The sequence below is a fragment of the Rhipicephalus sanguineus genome, chromosome 6, assembly GCF_013339695.2.
Source record: "Rhipicephalus sanguineus isolate Rsan-2018 chromosome 6, BIME_Rsan_1.4, whole genome shotgun sequence".
Classification (NCBI taxonomy): Eukaryota; Metazoa; Arthropoda; class Arachnida; order Ixodida; family Ixodidae; genus Rhipicephalus; species Rhipicephalus sanguineus.
Window position 1 is genome coordinate 149,764,489 of NC_051181.1, and position 8,801 is coordinate 149,773,289.

General features: G+C 50.8%; 1 non-coding gene across 1 annotated transcript; it reads right to left on the bottom strand.

Annotated features, from left to right (window-relative positions):
* Trnav-aac (transfer RNA valine (anticodon AAC)) lies at window positions 1–73 on the bottom strand. The gene has a single exon. It is a non-coding gene; the product is annotated as a tRNA-Val (tRNA).
* Between the last annotated feature and the right edge of the window lie 8,728 nt (window positions 74–8,801).

Sequence of the window (8,801 nt, forward strand, 5' to 3'; positions counted from 1 at the left end):
TGTTCTTGCCAGGGATCGAACCTGGGACCTTCCGCGTGTTAGGCGGATGTGATAACCACTACACCACAAGAACAGCTGAAGTATAGAGCTTTGTAAGCCTATAACAAGGCATGTGCTTCATTAAAATACTGTTTTATATTTTTTGTGGTTGTTTTGGGGAGGAAACTACGTCCACAGTTATTGTTTACGGACGAAACTACGTTACTGACTCAGCGATGCTTCGTTTTTTTTCTGTTTCACGATCGAAGGAGCGGACGCGTTTGTGACTTTTGTCGCCATCTAGTGGCGACATTTTGAAACGTTATTCGGCGGTAATTTTGAATTCGAGAAATTAAGATCGCACTGCACATTTCGTGGTTTACACTGCGTAAACTTCCTCAGTCTCTTACTTAGCGTATTAACGAGATATTTCTGTCTCACGTGACTTCCCTACTTCAGTTGTCGCCGCCGTGATACGCGTTTGAATTGTAAAAAGTGCGAATTCTTCTTAATTAAAACAAGTGTCTTGGCAAATGCTATTGAGGGAGCTTGCTTAGCTTGTAATGTGTTTGCCGAAAATACGTATCACCAGTAATGCAGCACTGGCTGCACTGCTATTATTACGTTAAAGAATGTGAACATTACTAAACTTGTAAGAACAAGAGCACGTCGCGTGCCTTTAAGCAAAAGCTAAAGAGAAACACTTAACAAACTTTATTTGGGAATATTTAAAGAAAAGAATAACTACATTTTCGATAATTATGACGGAAGGGTGAATTTGTACGTAATTAACTTTTGGGAGTCAGCTTATGTTAGCTGATCCCATACTGCCATCATGTAAGCTATACCCCTAAAAGAAATAAATAAAGAACTTAACTAACGCTGTGTTGTCGACACTACTTTCATAGCTTAATAAATAAATAAATAAACAAACAAACAAATAAATAAATAAATAACGACGTCATAAATAAATGAATCTGATATCGCCGCTGCGTGGCTGCAATTTTTTTTTCTGAAACTTTCTGGAACACAGCTGAACAACGTAACACCACCGCTTGTCCTTTCCTGTTCTTCTTTGTGTTCGTGTTTTTTCGCTATCATGTGCCTTCCACCAACGTACGATGAAGCAATTTACCCAGCCAGCAGGGGCGGTCCCAGGGGGGGGGGGGGGGAGGCAAGGGAGCAACCGTAAAATTTTCGACTGCCTGCCTTCCCCCCCCCCCCCCCCCCGCCCCCCAATCTGTCTAAGAGCAGAAATAGTCATAGTTCCCTGACCCCCAACCCTAGAAGAAAATCACTTGTCGTAGATGCTCATTCATTAAAAAAAAAAGAAAAAAAGCTGGCAGCGCCTTTGCCAGCAAACGACATTACTGAAGGTAACAAGGTGCTGAGAAAGTGATAGCATGCCTCGATTGTATATAGTTGATTACGTTCGGCACCATAGAAGCTACAGGGGGTCCCACCACATCGGTTTCTTCAAACCCCCCCCCCCCCCCCCCCCCACACACACCTTCAAGGACACGGTTTGCTTCTCGAAAGATATCGCGTGGCCCAATGATCCCCTTTGTGCAAAGTGTTGCCAAACTGCCTTGGGAAATCGACCCGACTTTGCATTCGTGACGTCGGGCGCGGATTGGAGGGGACGGGGGTGGAGGGGCCTCTCGGTTTCGAGGCCGACACACAATGAGGCGCGAAGCGGGACTCGGCCCGGCCGGGGCGCGGACGGTGTCTCGACGGCCCCGGCACCTGCGGCCCACGGGTGACCCCGAAATGCGCCCCGGCGACCGGCGAGCAGCCTTGGACGGCGACCGCTGCTCAGCGGCCTGATCCAGATTCGCGCGCGAGCGACCGCTCGCGCGGGGCACAATGCTCGCCGAGAGGCCTTGATTCGGTTACCAGGTCGCGCGGTCGGTCGCTCGGAGCTTCTCAACACCGCCTCGCTTCCGATGTCTGCTCTGATTCCGAGGCACCTCGCATACCCCCTCCTTCACGACCCGTTGTTGAACGTGGTACACTGGGACACCGAGTTCACGCCGTCACACCCTCGAGAATTCCGGGAGGTCGCTGGAAAGCGGGCAAATGGGTGTTTTAGAAAGGAGGGCAGCTTTTCACGTATGCGACGGTGACGAGGTGCTCTCTCTCTCTCTCGTTCTTGCACTCTTTATCCTTACTTCTTCTCACAAAAAGGAAAAAAATAAAAGACCACATTTAACGTAGTTTAAAGCACCCTAACTTTTTACTTGTAAACTGGAGTAGTTTGGCCGCGTCGAATTGGCAGCTATAGTATTGACGCGGTCATTCCTGAGAAATGTATATGTCTGCGTATTCATCCTAAATATATCCGTTCCTAGCCACACCTCCTTTCTATTTCGACCGTCGCATTTCGTGCGATGCCACGGTCTGCAAGCAAGTGGACTGTCGACGAAAACACGAGGAACAAAACAGGTGACACTGAGCGCCCTTGAAATTGCAGGGTTCTGCAGGGTTGGCAGGTTACGCAAATCTGCAGGGTTGGCAGGTTACGGCTGTACATATATATATACTCAACGCATGTGTAATAAGGGATGGGAAAAACAATAATAATAATATCTGGGGTTTAACGTCCCAAAACCACCATATGATTATGAGAGACGCCGTAGTGGAGGGCTCCGGAAATTTCGACCACCTGGGGTTCTTTAACGTGCACCTAAATCTAAGTACACGGGCCTCAAACATTTTCACCTCCACCGAAAATGCAGCCGCCGCGGCCGGGATTCGATCCCGCGACCTTCGGGTCAGCAGTCGAGTGCCATAACCACTAGACCACCGTGGCGGGGCGGGAAAAACAAGGGAAGTGACAAAAATAAAAACTACATGCTTATGCAAGATTTATAAGAGGGGGAGAGAAAGTGACAGCTTCTCCACTAAAAGGTTCGTGCAGTGTCACTTAAAAAAACAAACAAAAAAAAAAACAGCCATCTCCGCGTTATGAAAACGGTCGGAAGCGAAGCTTTAAGCATGCGAGTGTATGTGATCTAGTATCATCATCAGTTAGCAGCATCATCATCATCATTTCGTTGTATTTATTTTTCTATTCAGTTCCCCCCCCCCCCCTTTTGTAACGTGACCTGCGTGATGCCTACTACGACTGCTACTACCACTACTACTACTACTACTACTACTACTACGACTACTACTACTACTACTACTACTACTACTATTACTACTACTACTACTATTACTACTACTAGTACTACTACTACTACTACTACTAAGACAGCTTCGCTGTAATATATAAAAGAAAATATATATTGTGAAGCAGACGGCAACGCCTGAGTTCTCCACTTTCTCACGCTCTCTCCAGAGTTCACGCCCGGGACCAAGCCTGTTCGCGGCACCTGCGCGTGCTCAAGGCTGGCCGAGAAAGCCACGCATCGCGACAACGCTGCCGTCGTGACCTCGACCCCGAGCAGCGACCCGGGAGGAGCGAAAGGGAGCACGCGATGACCTCGAGATGTCGTCGGGTCTCCTTGACATCGGCAGTAGGGGTCACCGCGCGAGTCCCCCTTGCCCCGGTGACCTTGAGCAGACCGGACCCCTCGAGGGGACGCCCCACATCGGGACCCCTTGGACGACGGTAGTGCACTTGACCCTGGGGGAACCGCCTTGACCTCTTGGTCGGTTGGCCTCGAAGACTCCTCCTCAGACGTATCAGTCGGCCGGAGACCGCCGAAACACTTTTATGGTATTCGGGGGGCGGGCCCCTTTCCGAAATTTGGTCCTTGGCTGGAAGGCGTCGAAGCCATGCCCGCTTTCTCTGTATAGGAAAGAGGAGGAGAATAAGGATAAATGAAAAGCAGGGAGGCTAACCAGGGCTGAGCCCGGTAGGCTACTTTGCACTGGGGAAGGGAAACGAAAAGTTAGAGAGGAGGAGAGAAAAGTCACTGTTGCAGCCGACGTAACTGTTCCGCGTTTGATATGACAGACAGTGAATCAGTCCGGTATCCTTAAGGAAACACAGCGGCGTTTTTGTTGCTTTTGGGAACTCTCAGTGGGCAGTCCCATGGTTCCTTTATCTTCTCGACAGCGAAAGCGTTTTCGTCCGGGTGATTTAGAGCAGTACGGAGGTGAAGCCTCTCGTTTACGTGAGTCGGGCAGTAACACAAGAGGTGCTCAATAGTTTCATTGTCAGCACAGTCGTTGCACACGGCGCTGCCGGCCATCTCGATATTAAATGAGTAGGCGTTGGTGAATGCTACATATGAGCGAGTCGAAAACGTTCCCAAGCATTATGGTATAGTTTGCATTTGTTTGCTCAATTTCTACTACGACAAGTGACCAGGCAGTCGCCAGCTTCATTCAAGCACCTTCCTCTCTCATTTTGTCAGTTAGGCGCCATCCTGGACACTACGAATGTTGGTTATGTAGTAGCGATATATATGGTATCCCGGGAAGTGATAAGAAGCGTCGCCTCATTTTCAAACAATCGAAGGTACGAAAGATGTATGCATTTTGATGACTTTCGCCACGTTTGGGACCAGTTCTGCCTTGGAGTTCACTTCATCATGTTCATTGATCGTCTCAGCTCAGTCGTCTATAGCTGAAAGGCTAATGCACTCCCATTCATTACAAATTAATTGACATCATCGATTCGATGCTATGCTACTTACTGTTGGCGTTCCGAAGATAATTTCGCCAGATGAATGGAGAACGCTGGCAATCTCAGTCATCGTCAAAAGGATAGGGTCGTTCGGCAATGCACTAAAAAGTCAAGGGTGGACGTTTTCTCTCGTTTGGTAGCGTCCCCAGTGCCTGCGATACAGCGCTCCCTCCCACACCCTTAGTAAGAAATACGACTTCATACTTGAACGCAAAACGCACGCAGTGCGAATGACGGTCTCATTGTTAGCTCGAACAGCATTTTACGCTGAGAAAACAGTGATAGATGGCCGTTGACGACAATGCAAAGCAAGATATCTAGAAATTGTGGGCTTGACTATCAATGGAAGTGGTGGCGTTGTCTACTTGGTTGCGCGTATCACTATGGGCAACAGCGCTGTATGGCCGCGTACAAAAAGTTGATCACACAGGGCACCACGTCGTGTTCTTTATTTTCGAAATCTTTTTCCACGTCCACGGCACTGTCGACCATCGAAATAGCGCTTGTCTGCATTGTTGTGGTGCGTGTTCCCATCGCTTTCCTCACAGGCCAGGAAAACGTAACTTGTTTTAGCATATGCAACAAACTGCTTCACGCATTCAGCTGTACGCAGAGGTAATCTGCCACCGCCATATCGTTTCCCTCTATTTATCTGCTTTACTTCGGAATGTAATTGCTCATACGCGGCATCACCTCCGTTAGGTTCAACGAACTATACTGTCCCGCAAAAACCACGTGACCGGAGCGATGAAGTGCTTTCACCCCAATTTCGAGCCGCGCCGCGACGGCAGCTGCCGGAAGGCAGCGTAGTGCTTTCTCAAATCTTTCCTCCTCCCCCCTGCGGTCAGTTCAGGAAGCGTCCCACATTCCAGCAGCGGCGCCTCGGCGGTTCGACATTGAACTCGGCGAACGAGGCTGCTGGGGGTGAGGGTACGGCCGCTTTCACTTTCGCTCGGAAAGAGTGCACCGACCCCTTTGGCCGAGGTTCTTGATCCCGCGCGGCCGAACCGTGACGTCACCCGCTCTCTCCAACGAGGACACTCTCGCTTGAACCCGGCCCGCGCGGGGCGGCATTCCAGCACGCGCGCGCGCGCACGGAGTGGCGTTGTGAGCAACAATGTTTAGCGTCTTTCGTCGACAACAGTGCGAATTGGTTCGCTGCGCATTTCCAAGACTATAATAAACTCTGGCAAACAATGATCGGAACTCCCTCGCCCCTCACGGACGCGCTAGTCTGTTGTACACGATATGACAGTCCACTTGCCACAGATGCTGATGTGCTGCCTCAAGCCACTCCAAGCGGAGTGTGATCGAGAGCCGAAACTGTTACCGTGTATAGGCTTCTTCAAGCGTTGCATTAAATGCAGCGTTACATTGACCTATACGTTCGTTCTACGTCTTAAGCATTTGTCGATATGATGTTATTTTTCCTGTTCAAATGCGGGCACGAAGGAAGATGACAGGAAACTGACGAAAAAGACCAACGACGCATAGTTTCTGAATTCCGTTCGGCGTCGGTAAGCGCAGCTCGATTCGCGCATGAAGTGTACTTTCGGCCCTGGGCTGTGTGAATCGAGTGCCTTCCCTTCCCTTCGGTGTGGCGCACACAGTGGCACCCCCATACCGATCGCGCATCATACATCCGTCCCCGTTTTGAAAATAAAAGCGACAGTCCCCGTTTGTTTTCTGGGTGACCGGTGTAACGCGCGGGGGGACTATATAGGAAAGGAGGCCGCCGGGCGTCAGCGGTGAACCGCGAACAAAAGACGCGCGCAGCTGCGCGTCACTATAGTTGAAAGAGAGGCCGTGTAACGGGAGTACGAAAGAACAAAAAATAGAGCGCGGTGGCCGTGTTTCCATTTCGGGGCGTCGTATCGCGGTCGTATTCTTTTTGGGGACTTGACCGCGCTACTTGGCATAAGCGGGCCGACGGCGCGCTGTGGTACCGTTTGACCGCTTTCTAGCGCCCGCTGCCCCAGTGACGAACGGAAAGGCTTCCCGGTCGGCCCGAACCGCCGGTGGCCCGAAAACCCCGACTCGCAGTCCGCCCTCCTCCTCCTCTCGACACCCACCTTCGAACGCGCGTCAACCTCCCCGAAACCGCTGACCCTCCCTGCACGCTCGAATGAGATCGCCCAGAACGAAGCCCCTGCCGTACACCGCGGGCGTTGCAGTACTGCACTGGAAGGGGAGGCTGCGACGACTCGGTGAGAGTGGCAGAGGTATTGTCGAAATAATGTGAGAGAGGGTCTTACAGGAAAATATGCAAACACGAGCCTCTTCCTGCGTTTTCTTTTGTTGTTTTTTTTGTTTCCTGCCTTCACTATCAGCTGACTAGCAGCTTTCCTCGTCATCTTCAGAGCTGAAAGTTTAGCGTACACTTCTTATTTCTTGAATGGCTTCCTCGAGAACAATGACGCATTCTCCTACGTTGTCTCAGTACACGGTTCCGGGCAAAGAATGCAAGAAAGAAAATGGAAAATGAAAATTATCTCCGGGAAGTAGTGCAGACTCGATATGCGCGACCACCACCATTAATTCAACTGCTTCACTGTTTATGGATGGTTTTAGTTTAATCACAAGGTCGTAATGGAACCCGTGAGAACCCAACATCACCAGTAAGTTCGCTCGTCGTAGCCCGTCTCATTACTTGGTCATTTGCGGCACTGTTTCCTTTGTAATAGTTTGTTAGTTGCTAAAGTTAGTGTACTGAATGGACGTTAATGTCAGGAGTGCCAGATTTTTTTTTTGGTGGGGGGGGGGGGGGGGGGGGGTTAACAATCTTTATGTATGTTCGCGAGCGTTACACATGCAAAATTAGGCAACTCCTGGAGGGGGGGAGTTGAACACCCCCTCCCTCCCTTTCCTGGCTACGACAATGGTTAATGTGTCGTTGGCGGTGAAAATATCGCTGCACTGTACAGGAAGGCTAACACAGCCCGAAAAAAATAAACACGTAGTCACCACCACGACTCACAAATAAAATATCTTCGCAATTCAGAGCGATGTGCCGTCGAGCAGTCCTTCAGCCACCATCATTCTTTTATTAAGCGCGCCCTCTGTACATGCGCACCTGCGCGACGAAGCAGCTAGCAACTGCTACAAGGTCGTCAGAGCATCGCCTCCAGAAGCGGCGTGCGTAAGACACGAAAAAAAAAAAAAAACGGAACAAATGCTTTGTATCTCGAGGACACAAACCTTCTCAACAACCTCCTCATCTTCGCCGGAAGGAAGCACAACGCTCTCACGGCACCCTCCTCCGATACAGGGAGGACCGTCAACGTGCGGAGCCAAGCAAAGGTTGGCCCCGTTTTTATTACAATATTTATTTCCCTTCTCATTTCACTCTCGATACTCGACAACGAGGGTGGGAGGCAAGCAAACCAAACTCCTGCCACGGGCGAGTTCAATTCCCCGGGAAAGAAGCAGGGGTGGCCGGGATGTCCTCCGTAGCATCCTCTCAGCCGGGTTGGATGCTGCGGAGGGCCAGACCTCCCCCCATCCGCCGAGTGTGCGGTGCGGGACCGACCCGCCGATTGGCGGCCGACCTTTCTTGCTGCCTTCTTTCTCGGCCTCCTAAAGAGAGGGAGAGAGAGAAGTACGATGAGGGAGGGTAGGGGAGGAGCATGGCGTCCTCGCTCTCTTTCCCGGATGCGAACTGCCTTGCTCTCGTTCCAGGAAGCGGGAGCGTCCGGATGCGGCGGTGGCAACAGTTCCCCCTCTTCTTCCCGTGGAGCACTTTCGCTTTCTCCTCGTGCTCCTCCCCTTCTCCGCCCTCCTCGGGGAAGCCAGTCACACCTGCTCGCCGGAGAAGCCGGAGGTACAGGCCGCACTGCTGCTACCGCGATGTTCAACTTCGTGCCCAGGTGCGAAGCTTGTAGAAGCAATGCGCGCGCGCGCTCTTGATGGAGGTGGTAGGGAACACGACTGCTCGTAGTACATTTCCTTCTACAATTGGGCGAAATGACGTGCGCGATTGATCGAGCGGCAGTCGAAAGTATTACCTTACTGAGAAGCTAGGCGCTTCGGCTTTTCGCTCACGCTGTGAACATCGTCTGAATTGAGAGGGCCGAAAATTCGCATTATCTTATCAGATAAACGCGAAAAGTGGGTTGATGGATGCAACTTCTCTTACTGTGGCCAGTATTTTCCTTCCGCCTTGAATAAAACTACTGTCAGCGAC